This window comes from Lepidochelys olivacea (genome assembly GCF_965140295.1).
Source record: "Lepidochelys olivacea isolate rLepOli2 genome assembly, chromosome: 10".
Lineage (NCBI taxonomy): Eukaryota > Metazoa > Chordata > Testudines > Cheloniidae > Lepidochelys > Lepidochelys olivacea.
In genome coordinates this window covers 58,075,108-58,100,417 of record NC_140420.1, presented here as the reverse complement: position 1 = coordinate 58,100,417, position 25,310 = coordinate 58,075,108, and the positions used below count along the sequence as shown (strand labels likewise).

At 43.5% G+C, this 25,310-nt stretch overlaps 1 protein-coding gene across 1 annotated transcript in view; it reads left to right on the top strand.

The window, feature by feature from the left end:
• The first annotated feature begins 16,439 nt into the window (after window positions 1-16,439).
• FAM81A (family with sequence similarity 81 member A) overlaps window positions 16,440-25,310 on the top strand; it is a 36,165-nt gene continuing 27,294 nt past the window's right edge. Inside the window, exon 1 of the mRNA XM_084642503.1 lies at window positions 16,440-16,671. The gene's annotated coding sequence lies outside the window, so the exon portion shown is untranslated. The remainder of the gene's footprint in view (window positions 16,672-25,310) is intronic.

The window sequence follows — 25,310 nt, the reverse complement described above, 5'->3', positions numbered from 1 at the left end:
CACTTCAATCTCTCTGGTCACGCACAGACATGAAGGTCGCTATCTTAAAACAAAAAAACTTCAAATCCAGACTCCAGCGAGAAACTGCTGAATTGGAATTCATTTGCAAATTGGATACTATTAATTTAGGCTTAAATAGAGACTTGGAGTGGCTAAGTCATTATGCAAGGTAGCCTGTTTCCTCTTGTTTTTCCTACCCCCCCCCCCCCGATGTTCTGGTTTAACTTGGATTTAAACTTGAAGAGTGGTCAGTTTGGATGAGCTATTACCAGCAGGAGAGTGAGTTTGTGTGTGTATGGGGGTGGGGGGGATGTGAGAAAACCTGGATTTGTGCAGGAAATAGCCCAACTTGATTGTCATGCACATTGTGTAAAGAGTTGTCACTTTGGATGGGCTATCACCAGCAGGAGAGTGAATTTGTGTGGGGGGGTGGAGGGTGAGAAAACCTGGATTTGTGCTGGAAATGGCCCACCTGATGATCACTTTAGATAAGCTATTACCAGCAGGACAGTGGGGTGGGAGGAGGTATTGGTTCATATTCTCTGTGTATATATAAAGTCTGCTGCAGTTTCCACGATATGCATCTGATGAAGTGAGCTGTAGCTCACGAAAGCTTATGCTCTAATAAATTGGTTAGTCTCTAAGGTGCCACAAGTACTCCTTTTCTTTTTGAGGAATTAAAGACACTCTCCTATTTCCCCAGCAGCACTTGTGACTTTACCCTCCCCCTGGGGCTTTCAGCCCAAGATTCCCTCTTGCTGCTAACAAACCCTGGGACGGATTCTGCCACACTAAAGAAATCCTTTCCCAGTAGAAATGGAGCAAAATTGTGTGCCACTGTTGCAACAGTGAGCTCAGCCTGCAAATCACCAGTTTCCTTGTGTACCTTAGCTAAAGGTGCAAGGACGTTGTAACTTTCCACCAATTCTAATTCTGCCATTTTCCCTGGTAACAAATCCTTCTCCTGGATCAGGTCCCTCCTGACCACAGAAATTTCTGCATCAGTGTCTCGGAGAATGGTCACTTTGGATGAGCTATTACCAGCAGGATAGTGAGTTTGTGTGTGTGGTTTTTGGGAGGGGGGTGAGAGAACCTGGATTTGTGCAGGAAATGGCCCAACTTTATTATCATGCACATTGTGTAAAGAGTTGTCACTTTGGATGGGCTATCACCAGCAGGAGAGTGAATTTGTGTGGGGGGGTAGCTCACGAAAGCTCATGCTCAAATAAATTGGTTAGTCTCTAAGGTGCCACAAGTACTCCTTTTCTTTTTGCGAATACAGACTAACACGGCTGTTACTCTGAAACCACTTATCTAACAAATCTCTCATTTAATTTACATAAACCATATTACTCAATCCAGATCCCCTTTTAAGACTCCTGAATTTAACCCTGTAGGTTTCAGGTGTAATCTGAAACTGTTTCAAAAGCAGTTCCTTAAATTTACCATAGTTTGGAGCATCATCAACTGGCATCTTATTGAATGTGTCTAGAGCTCTCCCAGTCAATTTTGCTACCAATGTGGTCATCTTTTGATCTTCAGGAATCGCATGGAGGGTGCACAGTCTGTCAAAGGTGATTAAATATTCAGCCATATCACTGGATTCATCATACTGTGGACATAACCGTTCCCATTTATGGATTTTGGCGGAAGTGGAGCCAGCTGCTGAAGGGTTCTGTCTCTTCCACTCCTTTACAGTCAGTTCATGCTTCTCGGTCTCAGTCTGGGCCTGTATTTCTCTGTCTGTTAACTCTAGGGCTAGCTGCCTCTCTTCTTGAACAGCTTGTTGGGCTAACCTCTGGGCTTCCATGGCTATTTTGTGAGCAGCTTCCTCCCTGGCTGCCTCTGCTTCTTTGAGCCTCATTTGAAACTCCCGGTCCTTTGCCTTCTCTTCCGCTTCCAGTCTGGCCAGCTTTAGTTTGTAGCTGCCTCATTGGTCGTCATTTTCCTGCTTTCTTGTGCTTATTTCCCTCACCCAAAATAAACAAACAGAAAATAACAAACCAGTAACCAATCTGTCTGTTCTCCAGCCACCACACCCAAAACTCACTTAAAATCACTACCAGTGTCTCAAAGCAATCAGCTGTGCATAGATCCTGCCGACTACGCCACTGTCACAGGTTGGGTTGCAGAAACTCCCTCAAGACTGTCACTAGATGTGCTGGGATACCAGTGAGAACAAACCCCCCTGCCAGAAGAGGCTTCCCTCCACTCCTGTCTTGCTAAGTTAGACACTTCAATCCGCTTCAGCACAGACCTAGGGGTTGGGCGACACCTCTCTGCAGTTCACTGAAACTGAGTTCCACTCAGCTCAGGGGCTTCTTAGTTAACAGGGACTTTCCCAGCACCCAGTATTCAGTCTTTCTGGGAGCCTAAACCCAGAATAAATTCATTTTACTCTGTATAAAGTTTATACAGGGTATAAATGATGCACACATACAGACAGCATAATCATAACCAGCAAACTACAACCTTTCCATAGACACCCCACATGACCTCCTCTGTACAAGACCTGGTGCAACCATAGGAGTCTGGTTGCAACAATGATCTATATGGTCACAGTTCATGTCAATAACGTCACAATACTATTATCGAACTTCGATTGGCCCATGCAAGTCCATAATGTGGGAGCACAGAGCACCCTGATTTGTGTTCTCTGGGTGCATACTGCCCCTGCTGTGATAGGCATACTTTCCGATTGAAAGTTGCTCTCAAAGCTTCAGAAGTGTAGCTTTCTTCATGTGACAATTCTGGACCCACTGCTGGTCATACCAGGTCCTTATGATGATGTGATCCACCAGTCTGTGCTTTTGACCCTGCTCCAGAAGCACTGATATAGATAGGCCATATCAGCAGCTATACTAAGAGTTGTGAGCAGCATCAGCCAATACGAGTCTGCAGTAGTGTGACGCTCTGTACCCCGGGGAAACACCCTACACCCCCAGGCTCATCTTTATAAAATGATTGTGTGGTATCCAATGCAAAGTTTGTCATGTTGAGTGTCTTTGGAAGGCTCATAATGCACTGAGCATGGTTCTAGTGGTGTTACAGTAATTGTTACAGTAATTTTATTGTAAGGTTATAGGTTATAATTTCATGTATATAGTTATGAGGCTGAAAATGTATCCTCCTGGCTTAAAGCAAGCCCATGCAAAAACTCTCCAAGAACAGAGAAGCAGTTCACACCTCGTTAGGGCATGGATGGGACAAACATAGCCCAGCCTCACAGGAACAATGGACACTGGGCGATTTTTCACACCCCTGAGCCAGCAAGTTAGAGCACTATAGAATCATAGACTTTAAGGTCAGAAGGGACCATTATGATCATCTAGTCTGACCTCCTGCACAACGCAGGCCACAGAATCTCACCCACCCACTCCTGTAACAAACCCTTAACCTATGTCTGTGCTATTGAAGTCCTCAAATTGTGGTTTAAAGACTTCAAGGTGCAGAGAATCCTCCAGCAAGTGACCCGTGCCCCATGCTGCAGAGGATGGCCAAAAACACTCAGGGCCTCTGCCAATCTGCCCTGGAGGAAAATTCCTTCCCGATCCCAAATATGGCAATCAGCTACTGAGCATGTGGGCAAGACTCATCAGCCAGACACACAGGAAAGAATTCTCTGTAGTAACTCAGATCCCATCCCATCTAACATCTCATCACAGGCCATTGGGCATATTTATTGCTAATAGTCAAAGATCAGTTAATTGCCAAAATTAGGCTATCCCATCATACAATCCGCTCCATAAACTTATCAAGCTTAGTCTTGAAGCCAGATATGTCTTTTGCCTCCACTGCTCCCCTTCGAAGCCTATTCCAGAACTTCACTCCTCTGATGGTTAGAAACCTTCATCTAATTTCAAGGCTAAACTTCCTGATGGCCAGTTTATATCCATTTGTTCTTGTGTCCATGTTGGTACTGAGCTTAAATAATTCCTCTCCCTCCCTGGTATTTATCCCTCTGATATATTTATAGAGAGCAATCATATCTCCCCTCAGCCTTCTTTTGGTTAGGCTAAACAAGCCAAGCTCTTTGAGTCTCCTTTCATAAGACAGGTTTTCCATTCCTCAGATCATCCTAGTAGCTGTCTCTGTACCTGTTCCAGTCTGAATTCATCCTTCTTAAACATGGGAGACCAGAATCTGCACACAATATTCCAGATGAGGTCTCACCAGTGCCTTGTATAACAGTACTAACACCTCCTTATCTCTACTGGAAATACCTCACCTATGCATCCCAAGACCACATTAGCTTTTTTCATGGCCATATCACATTGGCAGCTCATAGTCATCCTGTGATCAACCAATACTCCAAGGTCCTTCTCCTCTGTTACTTCCAAGTGATGCGTCCCCAGTTTATAACAAAAATTCTTGTTGTTAATCCCTAAATGCATGACCTTGCACTTTTCACTATTAAATTTCATCCTATTACTATTACTCCAGTTTACAGGGTCATCCAGATCTTCCTGTATGATATCCCGGTCCCTCTCTGTATTGGCAGTACCTCCCAGCTTCGTGTCCTCCACAAACTTTATTAACACATTACCACTTTTTGTCCCAAGGTCAGTAATAAAAATATTAAATAAGATTGGTCCCAAAACCAATCCCTAAGGAACTCCACTAGTAACCTCCTTCCAGCCTGACAGTTCACCTTTCAGTATGACCCACTATAGCAAATCAGTGGTCCAGACAACACCAGAGGGGAACGTCACAAGTAGGTCTATAGTATGTCAGAAAATGCTGCTGGAATGTCCACCAGCATCTCATGGATGCTCTGCCTGTTTCATGAAAGCCTAAGCAAGAGAAATTCTTCAAATGGTCACTGTGACATTCCCCTGGTGTTATCCGGACTGGTGATCTGACAGGCTACTCCAATCCCTGACTCTGGGAGCCAGCCTTACCCTGCTCTGCTGTGAGAACCCCTACTCCTGGGCTGTTCACGCACAGCCTCTGACATGTAAGCTGCTCCTGGGAGTGAGCAACTGAATGACACTAGCCAATGTCTCCATTCCCAGACACAACCCTAGGAACCTCCATCTTTCAGTGTCCAGTTATGCCCGCAGGATGCTGCAAGCTTATATGAGTTCGTCAATTTACCAAAGAAATTGATATGTACCAGGCTTGTTATCCCAAGGGGAGTCTCTGACATGCTTCAAACCAAATGCACTGCTTCAGATAGTACAAACAAATTTATTAACGACAGAGATATTTTTTTAAGTGATGTGCAGAAAGTCAGAGTGGTTACCACAATAAAATAAAATATATATAAGCATGCAGTCTAAACTCTCAATCCTATTAGACTAGGCAACATCTAGATTAAGCAGTTTTTCCTCACCCCACTGGATATTGCAGTCCTTAATATACAGGTTTGTTCCTTAAACCTGGGTCAATCTCCTCTGTTGGAGTCTTGTCTTCTTCTGAGTGTCTTAGTTGCTTGCAGCAAAGGTGGGGGCAGGAGAAGGGCCAAGTACGTGTCCACTGTGCCTGCTTTATACTCTCAGTCCATGTGCTTGGGGAGCACAAGTCCAGGCACGTCTGGGGGCATTGCTGATTCTCTCCAAGCAAGGTTGAGCAATTCCCCTGGTGTGGCCTAATGCAGGTGAGTCATTGCATTGTTGCTCCCTTGCTGGACAATGGCTGTTGATGAGTTGTTTGACACCCTGCCTGGACCTTGGTTACCTTGCTGTTGCCTCTGGGGAGATAATATCTGGTTGATTGTTATGCTATACAAAGCACACGGGATCTTTTATATACGCCATATTTATTGAGAATACCACAGTTAGCATATGCTTTTCAGAGAGAGACACACGCACACACACATCCTGCAGATGGTCTTTATAGTTACCAGCCTGTTGTAGCTCAAGACAATCTAATGGCCAGTTAGACGGAAAAATCATGGAGCAGGTCCTCAAAGAATCAATCCTGAAGCACTTACATGAGAGGAAAGTGATCAGGAACAGTCAGCATGGATTCACCAAGGGAAGGTCATGCCTGACTAATCTAATAGCCTTCTATGATGAGATTACTGGTTCTGTGGATGAAGGGAAAGCAGTGGATGTATTGTTTCTTGACTTTAGCAAAGCTTTTGACACGGTCTCCCACAGTATTCTTGTCAGCAAGTTAAGGAAGTATGGGCTGGATGAATGCACTATAAGGTGGGTAGAAAGCTGGCTAGATTGTCGGGCTCAACGGGTAATGATCAATGGCTCCATGTCTAGTTGGCAGCCGGTGTCAAGTGGAGTGCCCCAGGGGTCGGTCCTGGGGCCAGTTTTGTTCAATATCTTCATAAATGATCTGGAGGATGGTGTGGATTGCACTCTCAGCAAATTTGCGGATGATACTAAACTGGGAGGAGTGGTAAACTAAACGCTGGAGGGCAGAGATAGGATACAGAGGGACCTAGACAAATTGGAGGATTGGGCCAAAAGAAATCTGATGAGGTTCAATAAGGATAAGTGCAGGGTCCTGCACTTAGGACGGAAGAACCCAATGCACAGCTACAGACTAGGGACCGAATGGCTAGGCAGCAGTTCTGCGGAAAAGGACCTAGGGGTGACAGTGGACGAGAAGCTGGATATGAGTCAGCAGTGTGCCCTTGTTGCCAAGAAGGCCAATGGCATTTTGGGATGTATAAGTAGGGGCATAGCGAGCAGATCGAGGGACGTGATCGTCCCCCTCTATTCGACATTGGTGAGGCCTCATCTGGAGTACTGTGTCCAGTTTTGGGCCCCACACTACAAGAAGGATGTGGATAAATTGGAGAGAGTCCAGCGAAGGGCAACAAAAATTATTAGGGGTCTGGAACACATGACTTATGAGGAGAGGCTGAGGGAACTGGGATTGTTTAGTCTGCAGAAGAGAAGAATGAGGGGGCATTTGATACCTGCTTTCAACTACCTGAGAGGTGGTTCCAGAGAGGATGGTTCTAGACTATTCTCAGTGGTAGAAGAGGACAGGACAAGGAGTAATGGTCTCAAGTTGCAGTGGGGGAGGTTTAGGTTGGATATTAGGAAAAACTTTTTCACTAGGAGGGTGGTAAAACACTGGAATGCGTTACCTAGGGAGGTGGTAGAATCTCCTTCCTTAGAAGTTTTTAAGGTCAGGCTTGACAAAGCCCTGGCTGGGATGATTTAATTGGGGATTGGTCCTGCTTTGAGCAGGGGGTTGGACTAGATGACCTCCTGAGGTCCCTTCCAACCCTGATATTCTATGATTCTAGACTGAGCACGAGTAAGGAGCTGGGCTCAGTTGGTCACGATTCGAGGCTTTGCAGAGTTTCATGGCAGAACACCCCAGCTTTATAGTTGTAAATTCCTATTTGAGTCCATGCATTTTGCAACGTCATCCTGTAATCATTAGTCCTTAAGTGATGGTAATCTTGGGGTTTTCCACTGTTATCATTTGATGGTTATTGTCGGGCTTCCCATTGTTATCTCCTATTTGTTGACGCCTTTTGGGAGTGGTTGCCTCACCTCTGAGGCCGTCAATGCTGCTAACATGTTTAGCATCGATACAATGGATGTTTTCTGATTGTCTCCTGGTGTTTCCAAGTCTCTCACTTTTTCTTGACCATCTGGACATTTGTGATGGCTTTCACACCTTATCTTTTCCTGCTGCATGCATTCCACATTCACACAAACAATCTCTCACAGAGAAGACAGCAGTATTTTATATTCAGCAGAATACACTGTAAATTAAACTTCACTAAATCTTGTGGTCAAAACAGTTTACATTGTGGCTCAGGACTAACATTCCTTTAATCTAATTAACATAGACACAATACAAGATCCTGTGTTTTACTCACTAAACCTTAAACCAAAGAAATGACTAGAGGGAAGTTTATAATGCATATAGGAAACAAGATCCCAGTCTCAGACGGTCATTCCTTTCTGTTGTTCAAAAAGGGTGGCTGGAAGAATTAATTCAAAGTTTACATCAATTTTTATAGTACAATTATAAAATCCTGTCCTTACATGATCCCGCAACTTACAGCATGTTTTAGTGATCACCATGCAACACAATTCTCATAAATGCATATGCATTAATGATACACATCTGTGGATAGAGAAATGACTTTCAGCAGATCATAACCATACCTTACAAGGCATGCTTTATATGTAAGATCACGATTATATGAAAATGAGAAATATGGGGGTTACAGTACGCTCTCCCAAGGTATAGACTGTCACGGTCATTCCTCCATGTTGCTGGCTCTGGATGCTGGGAGCACGCAGACCTAAAAGATGGCTTGGCAGGATGAATTGGGAGACTGCGACAACTGTCTGTAATGTGGGGGGTGATAGTCAAGTTTTCTTAAACTGCACAATGAACCAGAGTGGTGACAGGGGAGGGGGGTGCTAGGAAGCCTGGGATATGATGGTTTCACTCGGGTCTGTGTACTGCAGCGTGGATGCTGGAACCCAGGTTTGGTGCTCAGGTCCAGAAATTGGTGACTCTAGGTTTAGAATGTGTGTGGATGCTCAAACTATGGGCTTACAAACCCAGGATCCACTGATTCGAGTCCCACTAACCCTGGGCTTGCACTGTAAAAAAAAAGAAAACTGCAGCAGTGAGTTTCACAGCACGGGTCAACTGATGTCTATAAAACCTTCAGAACTATCACCAGGACAGCAGAAAACCTTTTATAGAGGTTTATAAGGAATTTTAAAAAAAATAATACAGGACATACTACTTTAAAGGTGCTCTGTCACACTTGATTTTTTTAAAAATGTTGATCAATGAATAAAACAAAACCTAGCTGATAGTGTCTTTACAAAACTGACCATAACACCATGGAGGAAAGGAGTGTTTTCCTATCAAAATGAACGTGTGAAAGCAGGATTCAAAAGTGAATTTACATCCCTATACATTATCATACAAATCTGTATTTCATATACCCCCACATGAAATAATGTGATCTGACTATACAAGAGACATTTTCTTGACTTAAACACTGTGGGGTGCTAAGTGCCAGGTTGCCCTGATCCAACAAAACACTTAAGCATGAGCTTAACTTTAAGTGCATGAGTAGTCTCATTGACTTACTGTTAAGCACATGTTTAACTGCTCTTCTGGAAAAGTGCGAGGATGGTAAATACTGAACAGGATGGAGCCTGAAATATCTGGGGCTTTAACTGTTTTTGCCAAGAAAATATTTCTAAATGTTTGAAAACCTTACAGAATACAACTTTCACTTTACCTTCAATCTAAAAATGTACTGAAGTTTCAAAGGATAACATTCTTATAGAAACCCTGTGAATCTGGAAAAGATTTGAAGTTTTCATGACATAGGCACTGCTCTGTCTGCTTTTTAATTGGTAAAAGCTGACAGTAAAAAAAAAAAAAATAATGCATTGCTGCTTTTTTGCTGGAAGTTCCTGAAATATATTTAGAACAAATTTTCCACTATGCAGACCACAGCTTTGTGTTTTATTAATTAGACTCATTTTGTTAATATTCAAATGCTTGAAAACTGCTAAAATAGGGCTTAGAATCATTAACAAAAATGTAAGATTTACAGTTTGTAAACCACACACTTAGGTATTTCTTAGATGTATACATTATATCATAGAGAAAAAAAGGTATAAATCAGGCAAACTTTAGACGATATTTTTGCTTGATTTTGCTTTTCGAAGAATAATTATATACCATAATACCCTTAAACTTGTTTTGCTAAAAACAGATGGCTAAATTCTACTTTCAGTTACACAGGAATAAATGTAGTGTAGATGTAAATGTAGTACATTTAAAAAACATGTAAATGATTGGAACAATCAGGTTTTCCACATTATAAATCAATGTAACCATGTGACCTTATTACTGTCATCCTCTGAATCTGACACCTTCATCCCCTACTCCCTACTATTGGCCTTGAAGGAAAGCACACCTATTCAGGAAGCATGCTTAAACACATGCTTAGCTTTAACATTCCTACCTATGCATTTATATTTGCCTAGCAAAATAGGGCCTTTGGATGTTACTGGAACAATAAGTAGTAATAATAATAACAAAGTCAATTGAGTTCCTCTGGTTATACATGGTATAACTGAGAGCATAATCACATGGATCTCCACTTACAGAGACTTTGGGCTTGATTAAGGGATATCTCAAACTTAGGCCCAGAGAGCTCTTTCCTGCTCCCATTGAAATTTGTTGCAGAATTCCATTTACAGAAATTTTACTGGATTTGTTGCAGAATTCCATTTACTTACACTGGTATAAAACTCAAGCAACTCCATTGATTTCCATGGTGTGAACCTGAGTCACTCCAAAGTAAATAAGAATACAATTTGCCCTTTTGTCCTCAGTGGAAACATTCATGAATATCAATTCAAACTTTTTAAGCTAAAAATTGTACCTATATTGCCACTATTTAAAATGAGTCTTTGCTTCTGACTGAAATGTTTCGTCAGTACTGTTTCATTAATGGTTATTATTGTTTGTTATTGATCTGAACAGGGAAAGTTGCTAAATTTATCTTTTAAGAATGCAATCTATCTCTTCATTATCAGAAAATAAAAATATTGTGGGAGCACATAATTTCATGGTCTCTGTTGGCAACATCAACAAATATGGTTACAAGTACAACAACAACGATGTTTGGCAAGATAGCATTCTTTATAAGGTGGAGTTGTTTAATGAGCTAATTTCCACTCAGACAAAAAAATCAATATTTTCACAATGTCAAAGGAAAACAATTATCTTTCTAATTTCTAATATGATATGACCAACAAAAAAATAAAAAGCCCTAAACAATTACACGCTGAACCTCTCTAGTCCAGCACTCTCTGGTCCAGCAACATCCGTGGTCCGGCATGATTTTTTTTTTTTTATACTTTACCTACTTATTTCCTTGTGCCAATACAGTAAAATTGTGTAACAACACTAACACTTTGTTATGAAGAGAGCTGGTAAACCCTGGCTGGGTGGCATTGCAAACGTGCCGTTTATTTGCCTCCGTGAGATAAAAATAAAAAGAGACCCCGCTTGCTACAATATTGACTTCCCGTGGTTTGGCAAATTTTTTGGTTTGGCACCAGTCAGGTTCCAAGGGAGCCGGACTAGAGAGGTTCAACCTGTACTTGAAAATGATCTTTAAATGTGGTCAATTGCTTTGCATTTATTTAGACACTTTTTAAAAGCAATATCATTGTGTATGCTCCAGCTCTGACCTAGGTTAAGATTATTCTAAGATGGTGGAGAACGTCCTCTTCATTTTCCCTCTTAAATAAACAAAGTCCCCACAAACTACTTCTTTGGGCCTGTTATTTAGGGGAAACTCTTGACTGAACTGAAATAGATATTCACCTAAGTCAGGACTGCAGGACCATGAACCTTATCAGTAGGAAGTAGTATAAACAAATAAATAAATAAATGCACAATAAAAATATGCAACATTTTAATTGGTCTTCCACAAAAACAGTTTGTCCTCTGGTGCTCCCTCTGCAGCAGCAGTTAATTGACAAACACCAAGTGCTTTGAAGATGTTGGTGCACTAAAGAAGAAGTGAATTCAATAACCATGTTAAGTTTAAATTCTGTTACAAAGATTGGGGGGAGCACTGTGTGTCAGAAAGAACACAAGAAAACCAATGTGGAAATAAATTTTAATGGTAAGTCATGATTCTAAGAAGAGTACAAAAACTAAGAAGAATGTTCTTTTAAACTAAAAATGCCTTGAATATACATTTAGTTTTAAATATGCTTCTCCCTGAACCAAGCCTGAATAATAAAGCAAACAAGTGGGTGTTGGGGAGGATGGCTACTCCTGTGACCCTTGTGGAAGGCTACTCTGGGGCTTCTGGGGCATGTAGGACCCTCCAAAGGTTGAATTTTGCTCCTATATATTTAGCTGATCAGATCTGTGGCCAAAAAAAAAAAAAAAAAAAGATTGGAATTGTGCATTTTATGTAAAAGCATGGAATTTGTCTCAGAGCATGACCTAATAAAGATGTTCAGATATGGAGATATCACCAGCTCATGCCATGTTGGCTGTGGTAGCCATTTTAACATCACTGTCATTATTGGCAAATTACGTTGTTTTGCAGCTGGACACACAAGGGATGTATTCTTGGTTTTGCTTCAGCATGATCTTAAAATTGCTGTAAGGAAACATTTTGTACTAATTTTGATTGCCAGTGTATTCTTCTCTTTTTCTTTCAGATGCTACTTTGGTTGTGTGAAAGCTGCTTGGTGATTGAGTAATGTTAGCTGTACACAGTAGCAAAAAATATTAGATTACCATTGACTAGTACTAGTGCTTTACCCATCTCAAAAAGACACACACTTGTTCAAGATCCAGGTCCATCACCACAGACATCCCATTCCTCTACTGACTGAAGTGTGTACTTTGTCAGGAAGACACAGGTGCAGAGTTAGTTAATCCAGCAGAACTGAAAAGAGAGCATGTTGGATCTGGCTATCGAACTCTAACAGAAAATAGCAGACATTTCCATAAAGTGAATGCACTTCCCATATTCATAAACATATGCAAACTAGAAGATGGTAATGGTATTAAAAAGAGTTTGAATAAGAACAATGGACAGCACAAATCTTGCTACATCAAGTTTAACAGGACCAAATTTAAAAGAACTGAAGAGGAAAAAAAAAAGAACTGAGTAAGCTATGGATCACCTTGTTGAACTGCAGAGGAAATACACACGTTTAAGTGATGAACACAAAGGGCCTCCAGAAAAAGAAGTGTGCTTTATTTGTGAAATGAGCTTACCATCAGAAGACCTCCATGAAACTTCTACCCTCAGCATCGATAGTAGAGTCCACAAGAGTGCACTTCATCTGCAAAAGCAGCCCTTGCTTGCAAAACTAAGTAGAGGGGATTTAGAGGTCCAAGAGGCAAAGTATCATGTAGGATGTTTGGTGTCTCTACAACAAAGCCAGGGAGAAGAAAACTGAGCAAATCAACACAGAGAAGATGTCACGTGGCATTGCCTTCACTGAACTGATAGCATACATTGAAGAGACAATAATGAATGAAAACTAGCAGACCTCACAAGGCTCTATATTGCTAGACTAGAACAGCTGGGAATGACACTGGCAGGGCACATTCACAGCACTGAATTAAAATCCCACATCATTTCACTACTCCAGATCTCCAAGCACACATGACGTGCTTCTTGCCTTCAACCAGGATATTGGATATGCACTCCAAAAAAGCATGTGAGGAAGACTGTGAGGAAGAAGCTCTTCACCTATCCCAAACAGCAACAATGACTCAAATGAAAACAGAATTTCATGGATCGTTTGACCCAGGATGCCAAGAAAAATCTGTTCCCAAGTCACTGTTGGCACTGATGTCCATGATATTGGATGGTCCAAACATTAAAACTCACTCAGAGCAAGTTTCCATTCATCCAGCTACCTTTACTTTGGGATAGCTGTTGAAGTACAACAGAAATATCTGTTACCATGAAGGAACAGAAAGTTTGTACCACAACAAAGCATGAGAAATGCATTTACCTATCTATGTTGGTTTGACACTTCATGCACAGACATGAAAAAGTGAGCTACCAGATACCTTTACGTTTGGATTGGCCATCTCCTATGACAGAGTGTTGGCCATCTCTATCAGCAAACAGAGCATGCCAACACTTGGAGGTTGAGAATGTAGTCTGTCCTCCAAAGCTTTGTGATGTATTGTTCACTACTGTGGCTGTAGACATCACAGACCATAATCCCAGCCGCACCACAGCAACAGACTCCTTCCACAAAACTAGGATACCACTTTCTTCAGCCTCCCAGTACTTAAGTGGAGGGAGATGTCCATGGAATTTCCATCCTTGACTGTGAGACTGTAGTATCAGTGAAGGAGATTTTATCATCACTTTCTGAGTCTTACACAATTGTCCCTCCAATGATCTTAAGAAAATGAATACTCCCATCCCTGCTGCAAATGTTGAAATCAAGACTGATTACCCAAGCCCTGCAGGAAGAATGCAGGTGGCTTGAACAAGTTAAGCAAGCAGCAAGTCTGGATACCTTCAATGGAGATGAACACATTTCCTGGGCAACTTATCATGCCAGCAAGCATCCAGTGCCAGACTTCGCTCCAGTCATCAATGAGCTTCTTCCCGTCTTTCCAGATGACTCGAAGTCTGTGGCAATGATTCATCATGTCATGGATGTGATAAGGAACACTGTACTCCACCTAAATCCATGTCAAGTGACAGTGATCACTGAGGACTAACCCCTTCTCACCATACCCAAACAGATACAGTGGACCTGGCTTGCTGGGTATGGTAAGGACAAATCTGTCATTATGTGGTCATCTGGAAATGGCAAGTTTAATTGGAGATTGGCTAGAAGATAGTGAATGAATAGGAGCTTTTGTTCAGGCCAAAGTGGCCTCCCTAGGAATGGCTGACTTCTTGAAAGAGTCTCATGTCATACATACTAGGCATGCCCATTGAGTAACTGCCAAAAGTCTGTGCATCTTGCTCCAAAATGCACACATACCGTATACGCAATGTCTCAGGGAAGATGAGGCCCTCATGAGGTATAAATGGTGTGACAAGTGAAAATTAGAAAACCCAGTGTTCCACTTCTGGCATACCACACTTAATTTGGATCTTCTTGTATTGACCTATGTGCTGTAAATGTGCCAGGCAAACTTTGCTCTCTACAATGAATGCCTTGGAAAGCTCTCACCCTGGTTCTTTGTGTTAGATCATAGTAATTATGTTCGTTGGGTGCCTGTTCACCTCCAAGATAAGATAAGCCTTCACACAGTGCATCCAGACACAGCTAGAGAGTTCCTAAAAGGAAACATCAGTTTGCAAGACACAACATGTTTTCTCTGCAGTCATGCTTGACCAGCCTCATGAGCAAAATCATACCATAATCAAAAGGGATGGTGGAGCTGTTGGTCTAACACAAAGTACAGAGGCCCTTTGGCTCTGGATGGTAATGGGACCAGAGATGGCCAGGTTGATAGAGGCTTGAGAAGACTAATAGAGATACCATGTATGTATTACTATAACTATAGTGCTCTGCATTATTTGCATACCAGAAACTCGTGAAAATTATTGGAGTCATCAAATAAATGGGAATTTAGTTGCACAACGGATGCAATATTTGCCCCTTATTTTTGTTCACATACACAGGCACTCACTCCCTCACATACTCTTTGGAAAAAGAAGAAGCAAACAAGTCAATTTTACTTGTACATTTGACACCCTTAAACCCCAATCCTAGAAATAATAATATACACGAGTAACTTTAGGTACCTGAGTAGTCCTTTTGAAATCAAGAGGACTACTCAGATGCATAAAGTAAGCATGTTCTATTGTGTCAGGATCAGGGAATAAATTTGTAATTAGGTCCAATGATTGTCAGAAATGAGTTACTGTTTCATTTCAGACTTGATTCTCTGAGGTGCAGTTGACTTTAATATAAACAGAGGGCAATCAATGCCCTATAGGTTCAAACCCTTAGTTGCTTTTATTTAAAAGTATGTGCATGTCAGAATGCTATTTAACCTTCAGACATACCAGATGGTTAGCACTGTGATGATTTGTGTTGGCAGCAGTAGTGGGATTTGATATCTATTTCAGCCAAAGGCAAATGTAGCTTAGGCTCTACTTTTGGGATTGCTGCAACAGATCTGATTTTACTTACTTTTGGTTTGTACCACTGTAACTCTAATGAAGTCAACAGACTCACACCAGCATGAGAGCAGAAGCAGACCCAATGTTCACCATTTTTGCTGGCTACTCTTTCCCCTAGTTTATATATCTGATTTGTGCATGCAAATGTAGGTCAATGCACGCTTCATGGGCTCTAACACACACACACTCTTACTTTTTACAGGCACAAAATAGTACACTGGCTCTGAGACCAACAGAAAATATAAGTAATTGTTTTTAACTTCTCACTGATTCAAATTGGCACAGTTTGACAGCCCTGTATTCTACCAGGATTTTCCATACACTGTGGGGAAAAATCCCTTATAGTCCAGATTCTCATCTTGTTGATACCATTAGGAATTCAGAGTAACTCCAATTAAATCGATCACCTTTCTCAAGCAAGAGATTGACTAGAGCAGGGGCTTCAGCGGACTGTATTGAACAGAATGCAAGCTATCCAGAGCCACTGCATTTATACTTGGCCCAATACTGTGCTAGAATCTGTCATCGTTAGTCATTCATGCTGTAACATATGGAATACGGTTTTTATTTGCTGTGTCTTTCCCCTCCCTGTTCTGCAAGGCGTTGACACTGCCATGAAATAGATTGTGAGGAAATGGTGATAAGAAGGGATTTGTTCTGGTTGTTGGATGGAGTGTGAATATTTGCCTCCTATAAATAAGTCTCTCTCTCTCGCTCTCTGTTTATTAGGAGAACCCTGGCTCCCTCTGATTGAGCTGCAGGTTTCTATGGAGACAGCGTCCTGGCAACAACTCTCAGCAGCCGTTTTCTTCCCATCTACCAGGCCTAGTGGCAACAGGCCCCGCGGAGAGGGAGAGGACCTGGCTGCCACTAGCAGCAGGAAGGGACGGATGGACATCCAGGGTGTCTAGCTGCGATCTGTGAATCTTTGCATACAGCTATCCCAGAAGTAAAAACATATTAAAAAGCCGAGCAGAGACACTCAGCAGAGAGGTTGCTAGGATGCAAGGGAAGGATGGGCAGCCATGTCCTGCCCTAATCCGACACTGGTGAGTGAATACAGGAGCTTTAATACAACTAAGAGTCTGTCTGAACTTTGCCCCTCTCTGTCGCATGACAATATGGTGATGTTTGTGTTGTGCTGTTATGTCAATTTCCTCCCCATCATAGCATTTCCACAATCATCCCCATATTCTCAGACGATCCCTCATGGACGTATGCTGCAGTCATTTTAGGGGACCTGTAAAACTTCATAATGTGGCAATGCAGTGTATGTAGTGTAGGGACTTGTTTGATGTAGCAAAGTGATGGGCTTTTTGTTTTTTGACCCATCCTCACACTGAGTCATGACACTAACATTTCTGCTCACTCCGAAACACCATCCTGGTATGTTGCAATGCTCCAGTGCAACATTGTGATTCCTGAGTTCGTCCCTGCCACGCCCTCCCAAAGGGCCCCTTGTTACAACCTTGTCGCCTCCAAAGGTATTCCTGGACTGTTTTGAGACAGGAAGGATGATCCAGTGGTTTGGGCATTAGCCTAGGACTTGGGAAGCCCTTCAAGTCCTGCTCTTCAACTTCTTGTGTGGATTTAAGACAAATCACTTAGCTTCTCTGTGCCTGAGTTCCCTGACTCTAAAATGGGGATAATAGCACTTCCCTACCTCACAAGGGTGTTGTGAAGATAAATCCATTACAGACTGTGAGGTACTCAGATCCTAGTGTATGTATCTTAGGTAGATTTCAATGTTATGAAAGCTACAGAACAGAACTGCTACCATTGTGAATATGTATGGTACTTGTATGGCCCTCATTGTCGTAGAATCTGAGCACCTCAAAATCTGTAATCTATTTACCCTCACAACACCCCAGTAAGGTAGAGCGTGCTATTGTACCCATTTTACAGATGGGTATCTGAAGCACAGAGAACTAAGAGACTTGTTCAAGGTCACACAGGAAAACTATCGCAGAGCAGGGAATTGAGCCCAGTCTCCCAAGTCCTAAGCTAGTGCCTAAATCATTAGAACATCCTTCTTCTCATCCCCCCAGAAATCAAATGTGCAGGGCAATGGGTGCTTTCAGGATGTGGCAGAGGGAGAGGTATGCCACAACAAAACAGGATCAAACCTGAATTTATGTATGTCTGTTTCTTTACTCTTGCATGTAGTTTTATCTTTAGTTTCAAGTTTTGTGTTTCTGATGTCAATGATCTACAGGAATAACAGTGAGGTATTCCAGGTTCATATGAGACAGAAGTTGTGGTAGGCTTCAAGTGAGTGGGTATTTTTGCAATCAGGTATGGAACTTATGGCTGTGAGATATCCATGTATCTGCAATTTGATAAATGTAGAATATTCAGAAAAGAACTCATGAAATAATCTTGTAAATCTGATAATATTGATTACTGTCTTGTGCTTTAAGTTAATATATCAAACAGTAAAATTAATTTAAAATAACTACTGACTTAAAAGGTTAAACATTTGGGGCCTGGACTTCTATTAGGTTCAGTGGAACTATGCCAATTTACACCAGCTCAGGATCTGTCCCTGAGAGTTACATTTTTCTTTTGCTGCACACCTGTTAACATTAATGGGTATTACACACATACATAGAGAGGGAATATAACTATTAGTTCTGACATGTAGCTATTATTATTTACAGGACATACATACATTTCCAGAACTGCAGAGAGCTGTGTGGAATTTGAATGCTGGTGGACAAGATGCTGGAGACTTGGTCTCTGAAAAAGTGTGGAATTTAGGGCTTGATCAAGTTAGTGGGAGTATTTCCATTGACTTGAATGGGCTTTGGATCAGGCCTTTACTGAGGCTTTCCCATTAGACACACAAAGCCCAATCATGGCGTCCTTACCCAGTGCGTATTCAGTATGTAGTAGAGCAAAATCCCAGGGTATGTCTACAATGGAATTAAGCACTCATGGCTGGCCTGTGTCAGCTGGCTCAGGCTGCGGGATTCTAAAATTGTGGTTTAGACGTTCAGGCTCAGGCTGAAACCTGGAGTCTGGGACCCTCCCCCTCTCGTGGGGTCCTGAGAATGCCCACAGAGCAATTTCACAGCTCTGTAGCCTGAGCCCCACGACCCTGTGTCAACTGACATGGGCCAGTCGTGGGTGTTTAACTGCAGTGTAGACATACCCCCCAGTGCTTTGTCATGGGCTCTGGCTTGGGGAAGGCTGTTAGAACTTGGCCCACAGTGAAGAGCTACTAAACAAATCAAATAAGGGAACTTAAAGCTGACAACAGATTTAAACCATTGCAAGCCTGGCAGTGAAGAAGGTGGTGAGAACTCTAAGGGCATGTCTACATTGCCCCACAGTTCGGACTAAGGGAGTGTGCATAGCTGTGGGCACCAAAATGCTGTGCTGTAACTCCCCCTTGTGGGTGCTGCAGGTAAGAATGTACTGGTCATGAGTTCTCTGTAAACAATAACAGTTACGTGCCAGATCTAATAGGTCTATTTCCTCTGGGGACCTTTTAAGTTCACACCTGCAGCATCCACACAGAGGAGTTACAGCGCAGCATTTTGGTGTGCACTACCATTCAGACTCCTAGTCCGAACTGCGGGGCAATGTAGACATGCCCCCAGTATCATTCAGGATGAGATAACTGCCTCAAATATCATTGTAGGTGTGTCAGGTCTCAACATCAGAGAGATCTGAGCATGTACTGCAGAGCCAGCACGAGGTGTAAGCAGAATAAGCAATTGGTTAGGACCCCGAGCAACTTAAGGGAGCCCCTTTTAATTATTAGTATGTGTTGTGTGTGTTTGGGGGGAGGAAATATTTCTGCTTAGGGCCGGCAATGGCCGAGCACAAGCACTGGTCTACGGAGTGATGTGTTTAAATTAAAAATGACAAATAGCTGAATATTTCATATTTGGAAATATTGTTTCAGACGAATCAGTGTCTTTGGTGGCTTTTAGGACAATTTGTATTTGAAAGTACATCTGTGACTAATCCTGCAGTCTTTCTGCACCCAGACACTGACTTCAGTGGGAGTTACAGATGCAAAAGTATGGCAGGATGAAGCCATTGTGAGCTGAGGTAAAAAAACAAACCACATTTAAAATATACTGTCAATTATATGTTTTAAAATAGTTTAATATTTTGTCTTGTTTTTGGGACAATATGCTAGTCCTTAGTGATATAAATCAAGATAGTTCCACTGAAGTCAATGAGATTATTCACATATTTAAAATTAAGCTGTGCTTAAATGGTTTGCTGCATCAGGGTCATTAACATGCAGTTTGACCTAGTGGAAGGAGCACAGATCCAGGCTCTGCCACTGATTCACTGTATGACCTCTTTGGACAAGTCATTTAACCTCACTGGCTAAATTTCCCCAATTGTAAAATTGTGATAATAGTGCTAACCAAACCTACCTCACAGACTGTTGTGAGGATAGCCCTCAGATGAGTAATCCATTGTCTTAATGACACTTAGGGCAGGTCTACACTACCACAGGGATTGACACTCTGAGATCGATCCACCGGCCGTCGATTTAGTGGGTCTAGTAAAGACGCACCGAATGGACAGCAGATCGCTCTCCAGTCAACCCCTGTACTCTACCCTCCAATGAGAAGAGTAAGGTAAGTCGACTGGAGATTTTCTCCCGTCGACCCCCTATGGTGTATACCCCACGGTAACTTGACCTAAGGTACATCGACTCCAGCTATGTTATTCACGTAGCTGGAGTTGCATAGCATAGGTTGACTTACCGCAGTAGTGTAGACATACCCTAAGACTATGTCTACACTATGAAATTAGGTCGAATTTATAGAAGTCAGTTTTTTAGAAATCGTTTTTATATAGTTGATTGTGTGTCCCCACACAAAATGTTCTAAGTGCATTAACTCGGCGGAGTGCTTCCACAGTACCGAGGCTAGCGTCAACTTCCGGAGTGTTGCATTGTGGGTAGCTATCCCACAGTTCCCGCAGTCTCCACCACCCTTTGGAATTCTGGGTTAAGATCCCAATGCCTAATGGGGCAAAAACATTGTTGCAGGTGGTTCTGGGTACATGTCGTCAGGCCCGCCCTCCCTCCTTCCATGAAAGCAACGGCAGACAATCATTTCATGCCTTTCTTCCGGGGTTACCTGTGCAGATGCCATACCATGGCAAGCATGGAGCCTGCTCAGCTCACTGTCACTGTATGTCTCCTGGGTGCTGGCAGATGCGGTACTGCATTGTTACACAGCAGCAGCTCATTGCCTTGCGGCAGCAGACAATGCAATAGGCCTGATAACCATCATCATCATCATGCCGCCTCGGTGAGGTCAGTCAGGAGCACCTGGGCAGACATGGGGCACAGGGACATAATAGGAGTGACTCGACCAGGTCCTTCTCTTTAGTCCTGCCGGCAGTCGTATTGCACCGTCTTCTGCTGAGCAGCCAGGAGATGAGGATGGCTAGCAGTCCTACTGCACCGTCTGCTGCCAGCCTAAGATGTAAAAGATAGATGGAGTGGATCAAAACAAGAAATAGACCAGATTTGTTTTGTATTCATTTGCTCCCCCCTCCCTCTCTCCCTCCCTCCATGAAATTAAGGGCCGACTATTGTTTTGGTGAGGTCCATCAGGCACACCTTGAAAAGTTTAATGGAGATTCAGTCCTGCCTGGAATACTAGGGGGAGGGATAGCTCAGTGGGTTGAGCATTGGCCTGCTAAACCCAAGGTTTTGAGTTCAATCCTTGAGGGGGACATTCTGTGTGACAGTTGTTTTTGTTTCTCCTTGATGTAAAGCCATCCCCTTTGATTTTAATTCCCTGTAAGCCACGTTGTCAGTCACCCCTCCCTCCATCAGAGCAACAGCAGACAATTGTTTCGCGCCTTTTTTCCATGCAGATGCCATACCATGGCAAGCATGGAGCCTGTTCAGATCACTTTGGCAATTAGGAGCACATTAAACACCATGCGCGTTATCCAGCAGTATATGCAGCACCAGAACCTGCCAAAGCAAAACCGGGCGAGTAGGCAACATCAGCACAGTGACAAGAGTGATGAGGACATGAACACAGACTTCTATCAAAGCACGGGCCCTGGCAATGTGGGCATCATGGTGCTAATGGGGCAGGTTCATGCCATGGAACGCCGATTCTGGGCCAGGAAACAAGCACAGACTGGTGGGACTGCATAGTGTTGCAGGTCTGGGACGATTCCCAGTGGCTGCGAAATTTTGCATGCATAAGGGCACTTTCATGGAACTTTGACTTGCTTTCCCCTGCCCTGAAGCGCATGAATACCAAGATGAGAGCAGCCCTCACAGTTGAGAAGTGAGTGGCAATAGCCCTGTGGAAGCTTGCAATGCCAGACAGATACCGGACAGTTGGGAATCAATTTGGGGTGGGCAAATCAACTGTGGGGGCTGCTGTGATGCAAGTAGCCAACGCAATCAAAGATCTGCTGATATCAAGGGTAGTGAGTCTGGGAAATGTGCAGGTCATAGTGGATGGCTTTCCTGCAATGGGATTCCCTAACTGTGGTGGATAATAGACGGAACCCATATCCCTATCTTGGCACCGGAGCACCCAGCCGGCGAGTACATAAACCGCAAGAGGTAGTTTTCAATAGTGCTGCAAGCACTGGTGGATCACAAGGGACGTTTCACCAACATCGACATGGGATGGCTGGGAAAGGTACATGACGCTCACATCTTCAGGAACTCTGGTCTGTTCCAAAAGCTGCAGGAAGGGACTTTATTCCCAGACCAGAAAATAACCGTTGGGGATGTTGAAATGCCTATAGTTATCCTTGGGGACCCAGCCTACCCCTTAATGCCATGGCTCAGGCAGCCTGAACAGTAGTCAGGAGCTGTTCAACTACAGGCTGAGCAAGTGCAGAATGGTGGTAGAATGTGCATTTCGACATTTAAAAGCGCGCTGGCGCAATTCACTGACTAGCTTAGACCTGAGCGAAACCAATATTCCCACTGTTATTACTGCTTGCTGTGCTCTCCACAATATCTGTGAGAGTAAGGGGGAGACGTTTATGGTGGGGTGGGAGGTTGAGGCAAATCACCTGGCCACTGGTTATGCGCAGCCAGACACCAGGGCAGTTAGAAGAGCACAGGAGGGCATGCTGCGCATCAGAGGAGCTTTGAAAACCAGTTTTATGACTGGTCAGGCTACGGTGTGAAAGTTGTGTTTGTTTCTCTTTGATGAAACCCCACCCCCGTGGGTTCACTCTACTTCCCTGTAAGCTAACCACCCTCCCCTCCCACCTTCGATCACCGCTTGCAGAGGAAATAGTCATTGTTGCTTCACATTCATGCATTCTTTATTAATTCATCACACAAATAGGGAGATAACTGCCAAGGTAGCCCAGGACGGGTGGGGAGAAGGGAAGGACAAGGCCACACTGCACTTTAAAACTTAAACTTTAAAACTTATTGAATGCCAGCCTTCTATCGCTTGAGCAATCCTCTGGGGTGGAGTGGCTGGGTGGCCGGAGGGCCCCCCCACCGCATTCTTGGGTGTCTGGGTGAGGAGGCTGGTTGGTTACACAGGGGCTGTAGTGGCGGTCTGTGCTTCAGCTGCCTTTCCTGCAGCTCAACCATACGCTGGAGCATATTAGTTTGATCCTCCAGCAGCCTCAGCATTGAATCCTGCCTCCTCTCATCACGCTGCCACCACCTATCATCTTCCCGCCACCTCTCCTCACGTTCATGTTGTGCTTTCCTGCATTCTGACATTGTCTGCCTCCATGCATTGGTCTGTGCTCAGAGAATATTTCATCACGACTGCGTTTTGTTTCCACCTTCTAATCTTCGCTAGCCTCTGGGAAGGAGAAGATACTGTGATCCTTGAAACACATGCAGCTGGTGGAGGAAAAAAAAGGGACAGTGGTATTTAAAGATACATTTTATATAACAATGGGTACACTCTTTCACGGTAAACCTTGCTGTTAACATTACATACATAGCACATGTGCTTTCGTTACGAGGTCACATTTTGCCTCCCCCCACGCGTGGCTAACAGCGGGGAACATTTCTGTTCAGCCACAGACAAACAGCCTAGCAGGAACAGGCACCTCTGAATGTCCCCTGAAGAAAAGCACCCTATTTCAACCAGGTGACCATGAATGATATCACTCTTCTGAGGAAAACAGAGAGATAAAGAACCGATGTTGTTTGAACGCCAGCAAACATACGCTGCAATGCTTTGTTCTGCAATGATTCCCGACTACATGCTACTGAGCTGGCGTGGTAAAGTGTCCTACCAGGGTGGACGGAATAAGGCTGCCCTCCCCAGAAACCTTTTGCAAAGACTTTGGGAGTACATCCAGGAGAGCTTTATGGAGATGTCCCTGGAGGATTTCCGCTCCATCCCCAGACATGTTAACAGACTTTTCCAGTAGCTGTGCTGGCCGCGAATGCCAGGGCAAATCAATCATTAAACACGCTTGCTTTTAAACCATGTATACTATTTAAAAAGGTACACTCACCAGAAGTCCCTTCTCCGCCTGGCAGGTCCGGGAGGCAGCCTTGGGCGGGTCCGGGGGGTACTGGCTCCAGGTCCAGGTTGAGAAACAGTTCCTAGCTGTTAGGAAAACCGGTTTCTCCGCTTGCTTGCTGTGAGCTATCATATTCCTCATCCCCAAAACCTGCTTCCGTGTTTCCTCCCACTCCATTGACCGAGTCAAAGCACAGGGTTGGGGTAGTGGTGGCTGAACCCCCTAAAATGGCACTGCAGCTCATCACAGAAGCGGCATGTTTGGGGCTCTGACCCGGAGCGGCCGTTTGCCTCTCTGGTTTTCTGGTAGGCTTGCCTCAGCTCCTTAAGTTTCATGTGGCACTGCTTTGGGTCCCTGTTATGGCTTCTGTCCTTCATGCCCTGGGAGATTTTGACAAATGTTTTGGCATTTCGAAAACTGGAACGGAGTTCTGATAGCACTGATTCATCTCCCCATACAGAGATCAGATCCCATACCTCCCATTCGGTCCATGCTGGAGCTCTTTTGCGATTCTGGGACTCCATCATGGTCACCTCTGCTGATGAGCTCTGCATGGTCACCTGCAGCTTGCCACAGTGGCCAAACAGGAAATGAGATTCAAAAGTTCGCGGGCCTTTTCCTGTCTACCTGGCCAGTGCATCTGAGTTGAGAGTGCTGTCCAGAGCGGTCACAATGGAGCACTCTGGGATAGCTCGTGGAGGCCAATCCATCAAATTGCGTCCACACTACCTCAAATGCGACCTGGCAAGGCCAATTTCAATGCTAATTCCTTTGTCGGGAGTGGAGTAAAGAAATCCATTTTAAGAGTCCTTTAAGTCGAAAAAAAGGGCTTCGTCGTGTGCACAGGTGCAGGGTTAAATTGATTTAATGCTGCTAAATTCGACCTCAACTCCTAGTGTAGACCAGGCCTTAGTGGAAACTATTTTTGTGAGGAATGGTTTGTGGGATTTGGCCCTTAGTATCTGTACAGTGTAAAAATGTGTAAATAATAATAGCCATCGCCAATATAATGCTTTTCATCATAGATCTCCAAGCACTTTACAAAGAAGGTCAGTATCATTATCCCCATTTTACACATGGAGAAACTGAGGCACAGAGGAGCATTGCCCAGGAGCACACAGCAAAGCAGAAGCAGAGCAGGGATTTGAAATCAGGTCGTCTCAGTCCCAGTCAGTGTCCTGGCCATTTACTACAGTGTTTCTCATTAAAATGGGGCTAT